The sequence below is a fragment of the Aulonocara stuartgranti genome, assembly GCF_965226115.1.
Source record: "Aulonocara stuartgranti genome assembly, chromosome: 7".
NCBI classification, from domain to species: domain Eukaryota; kingdom Metazoa; phylum Chordata; class Actinopteri; order Cichliformes; family Cichlidae; genus Aulonocara; species Aulonocara stuartgranti.
In genome coordinates this window covers 44,478,038-44,497,956 of record NC_138945.1, presented here as the reverse complement: position 1 = coordinate 44,497,956, position 19,919 = coordinate 44,478,038, and the positions used below count along the sequence as shown (strand labels likewise).

The window sequence follows — 19,919 nt, the reverse complement described above, 5'->3', positions numbered from 1 at the left end:
TGATGAGCTGAAATATGAAAGTGTGACAGATGCGCAAAAAATGGTATTATCCTATCCTTACCTAACGACCATTTCTGGGTTCATTTCACACTCTGCCTCTTCAAAATGTGAAATGGACATGTTGGACTGGCACGTCTCCTACATGTTTTGCTGTGATATTGGGCTGGTATGTCCCTTTATCTTCTGTTGGTTGCTTTGATGACTTGTCAAGGCGTTTGAAACATCTCAAAATGTTTTTTTGAATATGACTATGAGTTTACTGTACTCACACGGCCTCTGCATAGAGCCAATTGTGATATGGTGGAATGGGAGGTTTGCATCATTGATGCATGTGCAAATGCACGATGCTATCATGTCAATATGGGCTGAAATCTAGGAGGATTTTTTTCAGGACTTTATTGGAAATATGTAAAATGAAGAATTAAAGCACCTTTGAAGGCAAAGGGGATCCAAACCTTTTCGGCAAGTTGTACCAAATACAGTACCAGTGAGAGTATTTCTATGGTAAACATTCTTATGAAGTGACACAACCATCTTGACCTGAACTGAATACTGGCTAAAAACCAAGAGTAGGTGGCACTGGAGGTTTAACAATTTGTTAATGACATCGTTGAATATCTAACAGTGTGACCTCTTAGTGGCACCATCACACAAGATCATCTCTTAATAATGTCCTAAAACTGTGAATGTGAGGGTGAAATCACTCCTGCCTCTATAAAAATGAATGCACACTGAAGGTGTCCTGTGGCTATTCTGTCGTGATTACCTAATCACTCTATTGTTTGAAAACAAATGAAACTGTGAGAGGAAAGAAATATAGGAGAGGGTGGACAGAAGTGAATTGCAGGGAGAATTTGCTCATTGTAGTAGCAATTTATTAGTGTTTAGTTGATAATCACAACCTCATTATGCTGTCTGAAGCTGCCATTCTCTCTTTTTGTCTTTGTGTTAATAAAGCTTTTCATAACTTATTTTTATGGTTTCAATTTGTAATTCATCCAGTTTTAATGAAACAATTTTTAAACTGTCGGACTTTAACCAGACAGATATACTGTGTATCATGCAAGGTAATACATGGAGATATTCTCATCCCAGTTATATTGGTCAAAACAAAAGCTGCACAATGTGAACACTAAAAAAAGAGGTAAAAGTACCAGAAAATGTTGCAATTAATATCAATAATCAATCAATCAATCAATCAATAAAAGCCTTCACAATAACAAAAGGTTTGTAAAAGTCTCCACTTAAAATTTAATTTGTCAGTAAATTTAAATGAGTTTTTATCTTATTATTGAACTCAAGTTTGCTAATAAAGACAATGTCAATTTTTCACTTTCTGTGGAAGTCTGCAAAGTGATTATTTTTAGTTTTGCACGATCGCCCCGTGGCGATCGTGGCTCAAGAGTTGGGTGTTCGTCTTGTAATCGGAAGGTTGCCGGTTCGAGCCCTGGCTTGGACAGTCTCGGTCGTTGTGTCCTTGGGCAAGACACTTCACCCGTTGCCTACTGGTGGTGGTCAGAGGGCCCGGTGGCGCCAGTGTCCGGCAGCCTCGCCTCTGTCAGTGCACCCCAGGGTGGCTGTGGCTACAATGTAGCTTGCCATCACCAGTGTGTGAATGTGTGTGTGAATGGGTGGATGACTGGATATGTAAAGCGCTTTGGGGTCCTTAGGGACTAGTAAGGCGCTATATAAATACAGGCCATTTATATCAACATTGTGTTCCTCAGACCTTTACCATCTCTGTGTAAACGTATTGCACTTTCTCTTGTTTTTCTCAGCCTTTCTCAAATGTATAAAAAGGCCATTATTCTTCCACTGGGTACCAATCTTAGCCATTTAGGAATAAAACAGCCCCGAGTAGGGTGGGGTTAATGCTCGAAAATCTCAAGCTGCTGTTGGTGGTCAGTATGACCTGCAGAGATCATCTATGATCAGCTGAACCGGAATAATGGTCAGAGGTCTGCTGGTTTTAAGAAAAGACTCATATTCAAGCACACAGACTACAGACTTCATCTTTGATTCAGAGCCACATCATTTCAGAATGATAGTTGAGCAAAGTGGTGTGATGGTGTTTGGGGAAATTAAATTAGTAAGTCATGTTGACTTCACACAATTACAACCTGCAGGTGTGAAACTCCAATTTAGAGGGCTGTTCGGTAAATTGACATAACTTCAACACAGATGCAGAATAAGATGAACTATTGTTTGTAGTTGGATAATACATCACGTAAGCCACTTCTTTCTTATAGTCATTTCTTCCTGTTCAGTGAAATTATGGTTAAGCTTTTTAATTTTAATAAAATGGTGAAATTGTCTTTATTGAAAAGTGCAATGCTTTCTGCCAATACACTTGAATTGGCTCATTTGTGACTTTGAATGAAACTAACTGATGTAGAAAATACTAAAATTTACAGTATACACACCCAACGTGCACCCTCTGTTTTTTTTTCTTAAGTTGTACTCAGCAGGACAAAATAAAAACAAAAATCCCCTGTCCAAAGATAATACAACAGAATGGCTGAATAAGAAAATAGCCAAGATGTTTCAGTGAAACTGAAATGAAACAACATTGTAATTTCCACAATGGTGTGAGAGGCTGCACAAGTCATACAGAAGACGACTGAAGTTACTTGGTTATTGTCGATAAAAGTGGTTCTACAAGCCAGTGTATTACATCATGTTATACTGTACATATGCGGTTTTATTTAAATAGAACCTAGTAAAGACCAGATATTTTTATGACTTCAAACATAAAATCTTAGAATTTAAAGAGGGTGAGCTGTTTTTTTCACAACAGAGGTTTTTAATTTAGCCAATTAATAATAATAATAATAATAATAATAATAATGATGATGATAATAATAATAATGATGATAGTAATAATGATGATAATAATAATAATAATAATAATATTGATAATAATAATAATAATAATATTGATGATAATAATAATAATAATGATGATAATAATAATATTGATAATAATAATAATAATGATCAGCTAGTCCCAGATAGCTGAGTCACATTTCATTTTATTTTATTTTTTTCTTGATGGGGAAAAATAATAATGGAGAAAAATCAGCATAATAAAATAGTCATTCTATGCAGACCTGTTTCCTACCAACAGTCTATGCTGTAGATAGAAACCAATTTTGGTAAAAGGCAGAACGTGACAGGATGCTTCAGGAAGGACTGGGAAAAACTGGGAACCTATCATGTGATAATATTGCATCACTGCCTAGCTGGCTGTGTGAACTGAAGCATTACTAAAAGATAGAGGGAAAGTTCGCAGCTCTTGAATGGTGGATGGGAGCCCTACAGGCAACTGCTTACGCAACAGGAATAAGTGTGACTCCTCTTCTGTCTCCTCAAATTGTTATTTTAGATTTGGATCAAGACATGCTCAAGGAAGTGAAACCCCCTACAGTGAGTCACAACTGCAACTGGTTTGTTGACCACTGACCCACTCTTTATCATTCTCTCAACACTTTATTACTGCTTAGAGACAATCTAACCCAGTGTAAGTGAAGTGTGATGTCATTTGAAGTTTTGACTTATTGGTCATTTGATCTTAAATGAAATGACCCATAAGCTTGACCATCTGATTTGAATAAAAAAAATTGTGGTCCAGATTTTGAACATATAAAATGAGTGTTTCAATGAGAGCTTCATATATCAAAGAAATGAAAACTTTTCAAGATATAATTTTTTGAAAAATGGTCTGTCAACCCACACATCTTTTGCATATTGAAATGGTTTGCTGTGTCTCCCACTGTCAAGAGGACATTCCAGGATTCAGACAGAGTTACTCTAGGAGGCCTGGAAACCTCTAGAAAGTCTTTAATTCTTCAGCAGAACTAGTATCTGCAGCTTTATGTGACAAAGTAACCTACAAAATAACCTCCAGCAGGTGGTCTGAATGTGTTTGACCAAACAATCAGAAACAAACTTCATGAGGGTGGCCTCTGAAGGTTGTAAAACAGCTAACTGATCATTTGCAGAGCAATGTCCTTTTTAAGTAGTATCAGTTGAGTATTAAAGGTACAGCATAGCACAAGTTTCAGTCATGCAGGGATTAAAATAAGTATTGAACATGTCACCAGTTTTCCAAGTAAATATATTTCTAAAGGTGCTATTACAGTCAAATTCTCACCAGATGACAACAACCACACTCATTCATCTTCATCAACCTGGTAGATGTTAGCAGATTTTTTGTCAAGAATATCTCTTTTCTATTTATCTATTTTCCATTCATCCTTCCTTCAATTATATGAAGCGTGCCAGTATCATATGCTGAAAAAATGAAAAATTACTGATAGATTTCAGCTTGTGTCATGCCTTCTCGTGCCTTTTTGCACTTCCTTTTCTTTATGTCTTCAATTACTTTTTCCCTATGTCATTTTTCATTATGACACATACCATATCAGAAAAAGTTGATTCTGTTCATATGGACATAGCATTTTTAGTGGGAGAAACATTTCGTCACTCATCCAAGTGACTGAAAACTGAAGAAGTCAGGATTGAGTGATGAAACATCTCTCCCATTGAAAAGGCTTCATCAAGATGAACAGAATCAACCTTTTGGAATTTCCTTACCTGGATGATTGTGCATGCGTCAAGACACATAACATAATTTATGGATATGGTTTGATTGAAAGGGTTGTTACAAACATTGAGAATTTCATGTAAGCAGCAGTTGTAGACATATCTGCTTACGAAATCGCTGACTTGTTCAATACTTATTTTACCCGCTGTATCCGTCTAATAAAATCCAGTTTGTTCATGTAAATGGGGAGTCTGCTTCACACACAAAGATTAATAATGGAGTTCGACAGGTTTCTGTGCTAGGACCAGTTCACTTTACATTATAGATGCTTCACCTAGGCAGTATCATTCGAATGCATAGCCTACATTTTCCTTGCTAGAAAGAAAGCCAGATAACAAACACCATTTAGTTAAAGTGCAGGAATGTCTTAACCTGCTAGGACCTGGCGTCCACATATGTGGACATCACATTTTGGGTTATTTAGACCAAAATACTCAATTTTGCTCTACATGGGCCTGATATCCTCTTACACTATACTGCTACTGTTCTATCAAAGTTTTAAACAAATATCCTCATATGTGGCTCTTATTTTTCTTAAAAACAAAAATAAGGTAAAAAAAAAAAAAAATCTGGTAATTCATTACATTCATCGGGCCCCAACCAGCCCAAATATCAAAGAGAAATTAAAAATCCATGCCTTGGAAGAGTTCAGGTCTTAGGAGGTTAAAGACATAAAAACCTGGATGATCTCTAATCTCTAATCTTGAATTTAGTTTTATCTGAATTCAAATTAAACTAAATGTACTTGGCTCTATAAATCTTGGAAACAGTGTCTAACCAGATACTTGATCTGGACGGCATTAACTTGGCCTTTAGTAACACTGTTAGGAATCTTGGATTGTATTATTTTAGGGTCCTTACACTACAATAGAAAAAATGCCTTGAGGCAACTGTTGTTGTGATTTGGCAGTATATAAATAAAACTGAATTGAGTTGAATTTGCCTGAGGGCCCGACATCTTTTACTAGGCTCTGTGTTCACTGCCTGGGACAGTGAAGCTCGATTTGCATTTGCCATAGACTAACAGAACAACACTGGCGCACTGTGCTTTTCACAGATGGGAACAAATTTTCCCTGAGCACATGTGACAGGTGTGAATTCATCTGGAGATGCCACAAAAAATGATATCCTGCCTGTAACACAATTCAGCATGAACAGCCTGGGTTCCTGAGAGTATGCAGGCATATCTTGTCCAGATCATATCTGTCCAGATCTGGAAGGAGCCATCATCTGTCGTCTCGTTAGGAGCATGCCAAAAAAAACTATTGAGTTTTTTCCATTTTTAATTGCTATAATAAAATTTTAGCTAAATGGACTAGCATGGTATATCATTTATTCATTTAGATTTTTAGAGTTTATTTGAATACAACCGCCTGTAGGCTGATAATTTTCCTTTCCATCAAATAACATGGCATCCTTTCTAACACATTACTCAGTTCAGCATAAGTATCCAGGATGTGTTTTTTCTTGCCATTGAGATGCGTGTTTTCAAAGTGTTCCTTTAATTCTTTTAGCAGTGTAAGTTGAGTCAAAAAAAGGAACATGCAACTATTTCAAGTCTTAGCCTGGGCATTTACGTGTAGTTTGACTTTGAAATTGCTAAAATGCCTTCCAGTTAATTATTTCTTACTCTGGAGGTTTTCATTCAGCCTTATTTCCCCACTCCAGCACTTATTTGCCTTTCTCACTCCCCTCCTGTCCATCTCAGAGAATTTCAATTAACATGACTCTTTTACCTCTCCTGTTGGAATTGAACATGCATTGTCTATAGACCTTCTGAATGTCAATGCAGCTGCAACTCATTCATAACCACCAACCAATCTATCGCCAATCTTTTCACTTCACCTTATAGATCTGCGCTGCAGGAGTGTATATGTTTCCAGTCTGTTGAGATATTGCTACACTGGATTCTATCACTGACATGTTTCTGTGTTGCCGGAAGTAATAAAACAAAGCAGCTCTGTCAATGTTGTATTTCCAAGGTTTTCCTAGGTTCCTAGGCACTTATCATTTTCCAGCTCGGCTGCAGGGGTTGCAAAGTGAATGTGGTGAATTTTCTACCTACTGAATGAACTGCAGTCACTCCTGGAAAATACAGTTGTCCCTTTCAATAGTGATACTACCTCCACTACGCTGTACCCTGTAATTATATACTTTAAAAATAAAGTTTAGTAATTTTAGTCATGTTGTAGATCAATCAGAGAAAGTTATATTTTCTGACATTTATTGACTGAAGATAGTGTATTTTCATCTGTATAGATTCTATCTTAAAGTTTTATGTTTTTCTCAATCAAACTTCTTTAAACTATGTCCTTCAGGCGTCCACCCACTCAGCAGATGTTTTTTTTTTGGGAAGAGTCCGTGTGTTTTTCCATTGGATTTCTATAACTAAGTGATGATGAATACATTATTTGCTTAAAAACTATTATTTGCCTTGAAAAACCCTTGGCTTTGATGCTCTCCTTTAAGTGCTCTGAGTCACACAGAAGATGTGAATGTGTGTTTGACTTAAACACACATTCACATGCTACTAATCTTTTTTTCCCTCAATATCTGAAGTGCTCAGATGCTCCTGTGCAGCTGTTTTTTGTGGCGATTGGTAATTTGTCATTCACTTTGCTACCTGATTTATCAGATAAGCTCAAGGGTTTGGTTCCACCCTCCCCATCACCACGGACACGTTTTAAAATGCATTGGTGATGCATGGCAAGTGTTGAGTCAGGGTTGGAAGTGACACTGATGAGATCAAACAGTAACAAGACATTTATTGGAACGCCGAGGGTTTTTATGCTTGAATAAGTCGGTCAAACGGGGAGGGATGGGCTGTCATCTTGGGAGACTCTGTCATAAATGGAGGAGCCATCTTCTTATTCTGTCTTTGTACACACTTCATGCTTCATTTGTGTTTCTGACACACTCCCATGCTCGTCTCTTCCTCTCTGCTGTTCGGCCGTCATGTCTGAATGTGTTAGTAGCTCTAACTGCTGTGGGAGAGGCTTTCCCTAGTCCGCTCAGTGTTGCCAGTTGTACCTCAGCTATGGAACAGGAATGAGATTTTTTTTGATTAACTGAGTAATTAATATGTCTAGAACATATCATAATTTATAGAAACATCCTAATTCAAGTTTCTAAAAGGCCTAGTTGATGTCTTAAAATGTCTCTCTGGCTAAATATAATTTGTTTACGATGATATGAAACCAAGAGAAGAAGCAAATCTTCTCCCAGCTATTAAGTTACATCACGTTACATACATTAATTTTGATCAGCAACTTTTGTAGTTGGTTTTTAGCTCTTTTGGGTACTTTTTAAAAATATGTTTTATTTTACAGGACACTATACCGTATAGAGGCACTTTGTGTAGTCCCCTTATTTCCAAGGGGTTGCCACAGTAAAGGGATCTTCATGTTTGCATTAGCACAACTTTCAAGTTTAACTCTTTGTAGTCATTGCACAGTTTTATTTTATACAATAGTACAAAAAATGTTAGTATTGTCCCACATCGGTGATGACGACAGACAAAGCACAATAAATCAATGCCACTTATACAAAATAAAATACATACAATATGTGCAGAAGATAAAATATCCAGTATGTTCAGAGATGAAATGCACAGTACGTGCAGGTAAGAAAATGTTTGTGCAAAAATAACATCAGGTATCAGCATTGACTAAGGCTATAGCCCTGCTGTAAAAGCTTTTCTGGGCCATGTTAATAACCTTTTGTAATGCGTTTGTGTGTGCCGTGGTGCAGCTCGAGAACCACGTAGAAATGCAATACGTCAGCACACTCTCAATTTAGCAGCGGAAGAAGATGGTCAGCAGCTCCCTCTTCAGGTTGATCCCCCTAAGGCTCCTCAGAAAGTGGAGACACTGCTAGGCCTTCACAACCTCAAGAGGTGTTTTGTTAGATACTCCTCCTTGGAAAAAACATCCCTCTTATCCAAGCTTTGGACCAGTGCTTGAGAAGTACACTAGCTCATTACCCCTTGAGGCTGAGTTTTTGCCTCCTTCTAGAATCAAGCCAAAGAATGGATTTTTCATAAAAGAGGCAAATGTGGCACCACACAGGCACTAAGGAGGGCCACTAAGATAAGAAGCCACTAAGGTATAATGTCCTAATTACATTCAATTTAAATATAGAGTAAGATAAAACATGACTATAATTCTGTAAATCAGGTAAGGAGACATTGTTAAAGAAGTACCCTACATCCCTTTATAATGTATTTAAAGCATCAGAAGGGGATGTGTCCTCTGCAAGAATATGAACGAACATCGATTAGCTGACCACATAAAGGTAGACGACAAAATAAACTGTGGTAGGGTGGTTTTTGGCTTTTGGGGCAGTGTCAGGAGAGGCTGACTAGCACAGCCATCATCTAGTAAAACTAAATGATCGGATCATGATCATCAATGATCATCAGAAGGCCTAGCATACATTTTCCCTGCTATGCAGATGACACACAGCTTTAACTGTCCATGAAGCCAGACAACACACACCAGAAGTCTTACTATGGATGGCATTACTTTGGTCTCTAGTAACACTGTGAGGAACCTTGGAGTCATTTTTGACCAGGACATGTCCTTCAATGCACATATTAAACAAATATGCAGGACTGCTTTCTTCATTCTGTCTCAGAATGATGCTGAATGTAATTCATGCATTTATTACTTCTAGGCTTCTAAGATATTATTATCAGGATGTCCTAAAAACTCTCTGAAAAGCCTTCAGTTGAGCCAAATTGTTGCAGCAAGAGTCCTGACAGGGACTAGAAAGAGAGAGCATATTTCTCCTATATCGGCTTCTCTTCATTCGCTCCCTGTTAAATCCAGAATTGAATTTAAAATCCTGCTCCTGACACATACAAGGTCTTGAATAATCAGGCCCCATCTTATCTTAATGATGGATATCGTACCATATCACCCATTAGAGAACTTCGTTTGCAGATTGCGGGTTTACTTGTGGTTCATTTAAAATATTTAATATTTAAAAGTAGAATGGGAGACAGAGCCTTCAGCTTTCTGGTTTCTGTGGAAACAGCTTCCAGTGTGGATTCAGGAGACAGACACCCTCTCTATTTTTACGATTAGAAACTTTCCTTTTTGCTAAAGCATATAGTTAGGGCTGGATTGCGTGACCTTGAATCCTCCCTTAGCTTCGTGGCAGATTCTCCCGTATTCATCCCCTATCTAGACATTTAGTTGTATTAATTTGCTCATTTTTTTAGCACCACAGATAGCAGATCACTTCAGTCTGTTTTTATGACAAAATGCTGACTACATAAATACAGTTTATGGTCATTCATTCTGACCTTCTTCGTCATTCCATCATATCTTGATGTTAGCTGGTGGCAGGTTTGAGGCACAAGTCCCTGCTGTTTTCTTTCAGATGAAATGGGCCTCTTCCTGTGTGGGAGCTTCAAGAAATAGTGAGCATGTGTTAACACCTAAATCTGAAGTGAACAGCTGCAAGTTTGAATGCGCTACAGGACGTCAGGACTTATGTGCCTTTACTAAATATTCCACTTTTGTTAAATTCCAAACCTGAACTGATACCCCCTCCTCCTCCACCCAATCCCCCCCAACCCGCCACTTCACTGTCTGAGTTTCTGACTTATTTCAAATGCTTGTGGAGAGGAAACACAATGTGCTTTGACGACAGAGACAAAACCTTTAACCTCCTAGGACCTGGCGTCCACATATGTGGACATCACATTTTGGGTTATTTAGACCAAAATACTTAACCTTTCTCTACAGGGGCCTAATATCCACTTACGAGGACACTATACTGCTACTGTTCTATCGAAATTTTAAATGAATATCCTCATATGTGGCTCTCATTTTTCTTAGAAACAAAATTTAGGTAAAAAAAAAAAATCTGGTAATTCTTTGTTTTTACATTCATCAGGTCCCAATCAGACCAAATATGTCATGGTCCTGAGTCTGCCGACTGAGTGTTTTGTGTTTCTTTATGCTTTTGTTTATTCTGAGTATGTATTCTGTTATGATTTGCCATTTGTTAGGTTTCTGTTCTGTGCCTGCCCTGGTCCCACTGTGTTCTGTCTGTCTATGGTGTCACACTGTCTGCTTGTGAATCTGTCTGTTTAGTTCAGTGTCTTGTCTGGTTGTGTCTGAGTTTCCTGTTTTATTCTGAAGGTCCCCGTCTCATGTGAGTGTGTTCAGGTTACGTTTCCCCTGTCCCGTCAGCTCTGATTTCTCCCAGGTGTGTTGCCCTCCTGTCTCTCATCCCCTGATTACTGGTGTGTGTATTTAAGCCCTGTGTGTTCTCCTGTCTGTTGCTGGTTTGTCTGTGTTCCATGGTGTTCAGTTCCTCTGTCTGCGGCAACGCGCCCCGTTTCTTATGCTCTCAGGTTTGTTGTTTAGTTTTCCCAGTTTAGGTTTCTCCAGTCATTTGTCATTCCTCACTGCCTGTTCTGTCACTGCCACTTCTGTAAATAAACGTCACTCTCATCACCAGTCAACTGCCTGCATTTTGGGTCCTTTTCCTCCTTCACCACATGGCTCGCCCGGCAGCCGTGACAAAATATCAAAGAGAAATTAATAATGCATGTCATAGAAGAGTTCGGGTCTTAGGAGGTTAACTGTATTTTTTTCAAGCAACCAAACAATTCACTACACACCCCACTGTGCTTCTAGCTTTCAGCTAAAGCTCTCTCTCTCTCACTCCCTCTTGCTCCGTGTGTGTAGAAAAGGCTATTACCAAGCCAGTTCCATCTGTGATGGTTTAATCACTATGTTTATTCACCCTTTTTGCCCCAGATTCCATTTTCACATTCCTCATGTTAATATTGCTCTCTCTATATCTCTGCCAGTTTTTTATGTCAGAAGTCACAATTCGCACCGAGAGGATTAACTGGACAATGTCTCAGTGTTTACACTGATGTGAAACATTAATCTTCATTTTTGCGGGAATACTTGGAGCATAAAGATAATATGCTATAATAATAAAGATAGTTCTTGAAGAACATGCAGTCTTTACGGGGTTATCTGGAATTTTCAAGGTTATGAAATTATTTGATATCTATTTTAAAAAACCTAAGGAGTCATGAAAGACGTAGTTTTTGAACGGTTCTGCATTCAGGAAAAGAACCGTGAAAAATCATGCCATAATACAATTTATGTTGTGTTGTTCAACTTAGATCTGTATGTTTGTGTTGACCATTTATAGTAAGCGAAATCTTTTATCATTGATCCGTTCTGTCTCACCAGCAAAGACTATGCTACTTTTGCTTCATGCTTTATGTGGGATAAAATCCTGTGTCTCTCCCCCTCTTTTTATCAGTAACAGTGACTGTGCAGAAGGACTAATGAGATCTGCACCTACCAGCTCTGCTGTTCCATCAGTATTATAAAAGAGAGCACATTAGTTAAAAACAAAACAAGATAGCGAAACAGTAATAATAATATTTGGTCTTTTATCGACGTTTTATTAAGTGTGCCTATGCCAAAAGGCACACTTATTACTATTGCTCGGATTTATTATTATTATTTGAAATTTTGGACCGTAATTCGCCCCACAGTTTTGAGACAAGGTTCACATATGTTATATCATTTTGTGCGGCTGGAGCTGGAATGAGTTGCTATGACTTTTGGTGTTTATTACTTCTATAGTTTTTTAAATATGAATATTTTAATGCAAGTTTTTGCCCATTGAAATGAATGGGAAGCAAAGTGAAACTTAGCGTCAAATGTAAGTGAAACTTAATTTGTGGTGTGTTGGCTCACTCTAGTGCAGTGGTTCTTAACCTGGGTTCGATCGAACCCTAGGGGTTCGGTGAGTCGGTCTCAGGGGTTCGGCAGAGCCTTCGCCATGACATGCATGGCTCATTTTGTGCACCAGTAAAAAAAATCACATTTTATTTTTCACTAAAGAGGGGTTCAGTGAATGCGCATATGAAGCTGGTGGGGTTCGGTACCTCCAACAAGGTTAAGAACCACTGCTCTAGTGGTATGTCCCCGTATTTGGATTACCATAATGATGACAATATCAACAGCGCGCACAGCGTCGGTGCTTTCAGGAACCATTGGAATTCTTAAGGTTGCGCGAAGCATTGAATAGTTACGGTAATGGCAAGGGTGTATGCTTGGTGGGAAACTGCATATCCTACAAATTCATAGCACGCCTCTACCCAGTCAAACAATGGCGGCTGCCACTTGGTTTAATATATTCCTCTTATTCGTGTTTCTAGGTCACAAAGTAAACTTTTAAGATATTTTCAGGCGAGAATGTAGGTGTGTAAACGTCAAATATCTGCTCGTTTTGTCAAGACATCCCATTTTGGCAACAGATTTTTCACGATGTTGGCTAGCTAGCCGGCTAGCGCCGCTTCACTCAAAAGCACCCAGGCTTGGCGTCTCTAACTCCTTTCATCCCCGATCGCTCTGCAAACAGTCTTTGTCTTAGCTGGACTTTTTTTTCATTTATATGGGCCGATGATGCTGGTCGATGAGAAAAAACTGAGTTGTTTGGTGGTGGCTAATGCGGAGCTAGCTAGCCACCGGTATGTGTCTCTTTCCCCTCGTATGTGGGGAATGAAACATGCGAGGCGGCCGCTGATCGACCGGTTTTCAGGCGAGAATGTAGGTGTGTAAACTTCAAATATCTGCTCGTTTTATCAAGGAGTCCCATATTTTATCAAGAAGTCCCATATCTCTCACGATGTTACTGCTAGCGCCGCATGGCAGCTAGCCGGCTAGCTGGCTAGCGCGGCTTGTGTGACACCCAGGCCGGGCTGGCTCACACATAGGCCGGCTCGCGCTCTCGTTCCACCCCCTAGTCTTTCTTAATGACTCTTGGTTGGCTGCTGGATTTATTTTTCATTTATATGGGCTGGTGATTCATGTATTCATTTTAGTAACGGTAAGAACAGTGAAAGGTGGTGGATTGTCCAGATGCTGTTCGATGTGGAAAAAATAACTCGGTTGTTTGGTGGTGGCTAACGCGGAGCTACAACGGAGGGCAGCGGTTCTCTGTCTGGTTTCACCCCCCTCACCCTCACCCTCACGCCGCCGGTACGAGTGTCCGGTGAACTGAATGTCAGGTAAGATGTTATGTATATTTTCGTTGTGCTGACTTTTTACAATCAGTTACACTGGTCGTGTCCAAATTCATGGGCTGCATCCTCCTGAGGAGGTCGGGTAGGCCGGAAGTAAACTGCCGTGAAATTGGACGGTCTAGCCTTCAGATTAGCGTCGCCGCTGTCTCGGTGGAGTTTTATAAACTCAGCCGTCTGCTCCTTGATATCTAAAATATAACAGGACACTGGCGTAAATTCTCGACTGTCTCATACTTCTGTTTAATCAGGTTTCTGTTTGACGTTTAGTCAGCTGTGTAAAAACCAAGGAGGAGGGGGATTAATAAAGTTTTATTTTATCTAATCTAATCTAATAGCTTTAATCTCAGCCAAACCGATTTACTCACGAACAAACAAAACACTGAAAAAAGCCCAACAATAACATTTGTAGGTTGTCTAAGTGAATTATATATTACATTTAACCCGAGTAGCGAAAGTCCGCGATGATCTGAAAATGATGTGCCGGGAGTTGTGCCGTTCTCGGCCGCATCAGTAACCCTCGAGCTCCCGGCTAGCTGTCGAGCTGGTGGGTAGCAGACGTCTCCGAAAACATCGAAGCACTTTGGCAAATATGCGATATCTTGATAAACCGAGCAGATATTTGATGTTTACACAGCTACTTTCTCGCCTGAAAATATGTTAAAAGTTTATTTTGTGACCCAGAAAGATTAGTAAGAGTAATTTTAAAACTTAGTAGCAGCCGCCATTGCTGGAAACTGGAGTTTGAAACTGGAGGCAGGGGGCTCCGGTCCATTCGCACCAGAACCTCTCGCCATAAGAACAGTTTCTTCCCCTCTGCTGTTGGACACATGAACAATAACCTTATGACTGTTCCCACCCCTAACACATGACCCTACGCTGTGTTGACTGCATCATTCCATGTTTGGCACTGATCACCACCTGCACTCATGTGTATATATCATGTATATACCTATCTATTTAGCACTTTTAATTTTTAACTTTTAATTTTTATTCTTATTTTCATGTCTATTTAAGCATAATTTATGACAGTATGTCTGCACTGAAGCACCGCAGCAATTTCCTAATGTTGTAAACCTGCCCAACATTTGGCAATAAAACCCTTTCTGATTCTGATTTGGCTGGGCCGCGCTATGAGTTCTGGGATATGGTGGGCCACGAAGGACACACCCGACCCATCCTTCAAATTCGGGGAAAAGGAGGACGCATTTGTCGGCTGCATTCAGGTGCAGTCTACGAATTTGAACAGCCTTCGGCGCGTTGCTGTGACGTAATCGGTCTACAAATGTGGCCTCAGGAGGATGCAGCCCATGAATTTGGACATGACCAATAAGTCGTACAGCTGGGTGGGTGCTGTGTTACTGATGGTGAACTTTATTGTATTCATAAGGTTAGTTATTGGGTTGCCAACCGCCCCGTGCAAACGGAATCGTCCCGCATTCAGAGAAAATATTACATGTTTCGTATTGAGCTGAAAAGGAACACAGTTTGTCCCGTACTTCAGGTAGAATGGAAGAAGACACAAAGCTGGATTTATTCAGAACACTGTGTAAAAATAACAAAAAACAAAAAGTGAATGCAAAAGTGCATAAATATTTATTTTACGTGTTTGATGTGTGTGGCAGGGCGTGGTCTGCAGTGCCGCTGCAGGGGAGGTGGACCCACCTCAGTGGCATCTGCAATCACGCCTCTCAGGCGTAAAGTCTGTGCTCTCTCTTCTGTTTTTTTTTTTTGTTTGTTTTGTTTTTGTTTTTTTGGGTATGTGTCGGGCTGTAAGATGAAAGCTACAGCCGGCTGTGTGGGTACAGCAACTATGTGTGAAAAGTGGTCCATAACGTAATGCTTCAAAGCATGTTCATGCAAACATTGTCGGGTCTGCTTATGAACCTCTGCGCACAGCGTCTGCAAATCGGGGCTGTACGAAGTCACCCCATCTTTACACAAAACTGTAAGCTGTCATCTGTGAGGTGTGAGCGGTGTTTGGTTTTACCATAGTTCATGGTGGAGAATGGCTGCTCTGCTGAGTTTTGCTCTCTGTAGCCGTTTGAATGGCAAACTACACTGATTAGCGGCGGCATAGGCACACTTAAAATTTCTTCAGAAATTTTCGCTTTCTAGTTTTTATTTTATTCTTGTGCTTTTGTTGAGCTTACAGGTCAGAGGGTAGAGAGATTTGTCTAAAGCATTGAAGTTGAAGGTGCTGTAAGAAAACCGCTATAATATATAACAATAGATTTCCTCAAGCTAGTTGTCAAGCTCAGTTTTGTTGTGTTCCTGTTGTGTTGTTGTGTAACACAAAGACATTTTCAATCAATTCTTCTATTTTTCTAGACCTCCTTTTATAGAAGTAGAATTAAAAAGCTGGCTTACTTTTAATGCTGAATGTGTCACTGGTCACACAGCTATGTGTGTAATGGACTAAGTTACTCCACACATGCATCCTGATGTTCCCAGCTGCAGGCTTCAGATGGGATGCTGGGTCAACACAAAGATGTGTTGCATTAGTTCTCTCAAAGCCTTAGGATAATGATGTCACAGCATGCCGTTGCTAACATTGTTGATTCAGATTATCATCAAATGTTTCTTCAGATTCATCTCCTCACCTCTCGCCACAGCAGCCCAGTGTAGCCATGACGTTTTTGGGTTAAGCTGTGGGAGGGCGGTGCTCACTGCCTGCCATAGGATGTGATCCCTACTGACACGTGTGTGGTGACACACAGCCAATGTTCAACCATCAAACTGAGCTACAGTATATGACTGGACAAAACTGCTTACTGCTTTCACTTGACAACAGTTTGCAGCTTTTTTGTATCTGAAAACATCAAATTTCAGGAGTCAGACAGACATATTTGAAATGAAACCAATAGTCAGCAGTAAAGTAAACAAAAACTGCAAAGTCCTTTATCCAAACCAAATACACAGAAAATCTTCAAGTTTATTTTTTTGTTCTCTTGGATAGAAAACTCAGTAGTTTTGTGTTTGGAAGTGAAAACAAACAATTTGAAGATGTCATGTTGGCCAAGAAAAATCACTGACCATACTTTAAATAGTCTAGAAATCCTTTGAGAAACTGGTCCCCACAAGTGATAAAAATCTTATGTCCTGTATAACTAATAATAACGGGTTTCTGTACTAATCAGACCCAGTTTTCCTGACACGCTTTTCTTTTCTTACTTGTCAATTTGTCTTTACAAAAAGAACTTTTGTCAAGTTTCTTTCGAGAATGTGAAGAGTGAGGAGTGAGAACTTGTAGCAATCAAGCTAGCTGTTATCTCTTCTTTTTATGAAAATATTGGTGATGAGAATTAACTCCTGATATGTTTTTTGTCACATCATCTTCTGCAGCCTTTTCCTTAGCACTGATACAGTACTTGTTGGTCCTGACAGCTTCTTAGTACTGATTAGTATACCAACCCTGACTCCCCAGCTCACCCTGTCCGTTTCCATCCTCAGGGCAAATCCTCCTGCATCACTCCAGATCAGCGGAAAACCTGCTTCCTGTCATCACACTGTTATTGTCAGGGAGAAATAAACTGAAAGTACAAACAGCTCATATTCATGGTGTTGTTGTTTGTTTGTTTTTTAAATCATGCTGATATGATAAAAAGAAAACAATGCTCCTGTCAAATGGAGCAGTAAATATTGCTGTAGCTGGCTTAAATCTTGATATTTACTTATTCATTTTAAAGGGACAGTGCATATTAATGAGCATATGCAAATGTCCATGGCAGGTCAGAAAAAAACTATGAATAAGAAAATACACATCATGAGACAATGTAGAACAATTTAATCCAGACAGCAAATAAATCTAATTACAACATCAACTCCCTCAAGTAAAACAGTAGTGTATATAAGATATCATAGAGTAGAGAAACACTCTAAAATTGAGTCAGTTGAAATGAATGATTTTAGATATGTTAATAACATGATTCTTAAGTACATGGAAATATGTCAAAAGACACGATTTCTATAAATTTATGGAAAGGTTTGCTGAATAAATGACTAAAACAGAAATGCCTTGTTTCAGAGCCAACAGCAATAGAATATGATAGAATAGAATAGCCCTTTATTGTCATTGTACATTTACAACAAAATCATGGGTTCTCCACGCTAACTCTGCAGGAATAAAATATAAATAGTAAGACAGCAGGAATAAATAACAAACAGAAGAAATATATACAGTTAGGAGGAATATATACAAAACAAGAGAAAGGCGCACATTGGAGCGCAAAGTGCTTGGAAGCAGTGCAAAAGGATTTGGTCTCAGTCCATGTGTCTGAGTGATGAGAGTTACTTAGACCATGGCCCAGATTGGTGAGGTGAGTGGGCAGGGGTGAGGTGTGGGGGAATAATGATTGTTAAGAGTCCGAATGGTCTAGGGGAAGAAGCTGTTTGTGAGTCTGGAGGTGTGGGACCTGATTGACCTGAGGCGTTGACCACAGGGCAGTAGATCAAACAGGTGGTAGGCGGGGTGCAAGGTGTCACCTGTGATGGCCCTGGTTTCCCTGAGACAGGAGGAGCTGGTAATAGTGTCCAGGGGTGACAGATTGCAGCCAATAATTTTTTGGTCTGTGTTAATTACCCTCTGCGCAGCCTTCCTCAGTAGTGGCCCTTGTGATCAACTTACATGGGGCTGAAATGAAAAACACCTCAAAAATCAAAGTTAAAAAATGAGGGCAGAATAGTCTATTTTCCCAAAATTTCATAGCAGTAACTCAAAATGGTTTTCAGTAGTTTGTATTATCTACAAGGAGTCTCCTCCCAGATTGGAACTTCTGGACAATCGGGCGTGTTACCTGGCGGTGTTGGATGTTCCAAAACAATATGCTAGTGGTGCTCTGTTGGATTTAGGTCAGGAAAGCATGTGGGCCAGTCAGTGGTAACAGTTTCCTTATCCTTCAAAAACTGCTTACTGGATGAGGTTGGGCATTGTTGTACACCAGGAGCAACTGAAGATCCACTGCACAAGCTTAGAGTCTGATGATGGGTCCAGGATTTCATTCTGACCCCTCATGGCATTCAGGGTGCTGTTGCCTTGCCTGTAGAGGTATGTGCATCCTTCCAGGGATATGCATCCCTAGCCCATGACTGGCCCACAACCAAACTGGTCATGTTAAACAATATTTTAAGCAGCTTAACATCTTCCGTGGCTTTTCCAGTTTCCACTTCACTTCCCTCCCATATATTCAGGTTAAACCTACTTGCCTGCCTGACCCTGCTCTTAAAACCACAGGATGCCAGTTATGGTATTCAATAGCACTAGAGGGCACTGGCCCCTGATTCCACCCTCTTGAAGCCCTGACCAGCTCTCCTAGAGTAACTGCCTGTCTCCCATGCATTTCAGATCATGCTGAGATACAAAGCAAACCTTTTGGCAATGACATGTGTTGATGTGCCATTCTGTACAGTCTAGGTATGCCTCAAGCTACCAGCAAGGACTCTGACCTGTAGTCAAATGCAAAAGAGAAAAGATGAGGAGGGAAAAATGTCCCTGGTCCCTGACGTTTGAAACTATTCCTGTTTTGTTGTTTGTGTCATTGTTGCTCGTCAAGTGTACCTGTTGTTAATTTCATTAACAACAAAGCAGCTGAAACTGATTAACACCCCACTTGGCTTAATTAACCTGAATAATAATTCAGAAGTTTAATTGATTTGATGCCATACTCTGATTTAAAAAGTGCTCCTTTGATTCTTTCTCCCTGTCTAAAGTGAAATCATCAGTTTAACAAAAACCTGACAGCCTCTGAAGGTAGATTATCTTTAACTGCTTTGCAGCTTCTGATCGTAAGATTTGTGACATTTGTCATGAATTCTATTTTCTCTACTTCACATTCTATTCACATTCTATTTTCACTGCTTCATAGTGGTAAAAGAAGCAGTAGCTACTTAGTTTCCATTTTATAGTTCATATCATTTTGGGTTTCTGTCACACATTTCACGGTTTCATTGCTGTCTAGCCAGCAGTTGCCAAGTGTTTGCTGACAAGTTGACGTCTTCCATTTGACCCTGACAATGTTAGGGGGTTATTGACAGACTTCTAGCCCTGTCTTCCTGGGGTCTAAGATAAACTCACAACTGACAGGGAAGAAACAAAACAACAAACAGGGCTGATTGTACAGCACTAATAAGTATGGAAGCCCGTTTCCACCACAAAAAAAAAAGTATCCATAACTCGAAATTTCGACTTACTTTTTGCAAATATTCTTTAGTTAATAACTCGAAATTTCGAGTTAGTGCTGAATG

The 19,919-nt window shown here is 39.6% G+C and overlaps 1 protein-coding gene across 2 annotated transcripts in view; it reads left to right on the top strand.

Moving 5' to 3' along the window:
• The window catches only part of LOC309710365 (metabotropic glutamate receptor 8-like), a 143,206-nt gene that overhangs the window by 18,455 nt on the left and 104,832 nt on the right, over window positions 1–19,919 (top strand). The gene's annotated exons all lie outside the window — the stretch shown is intronic.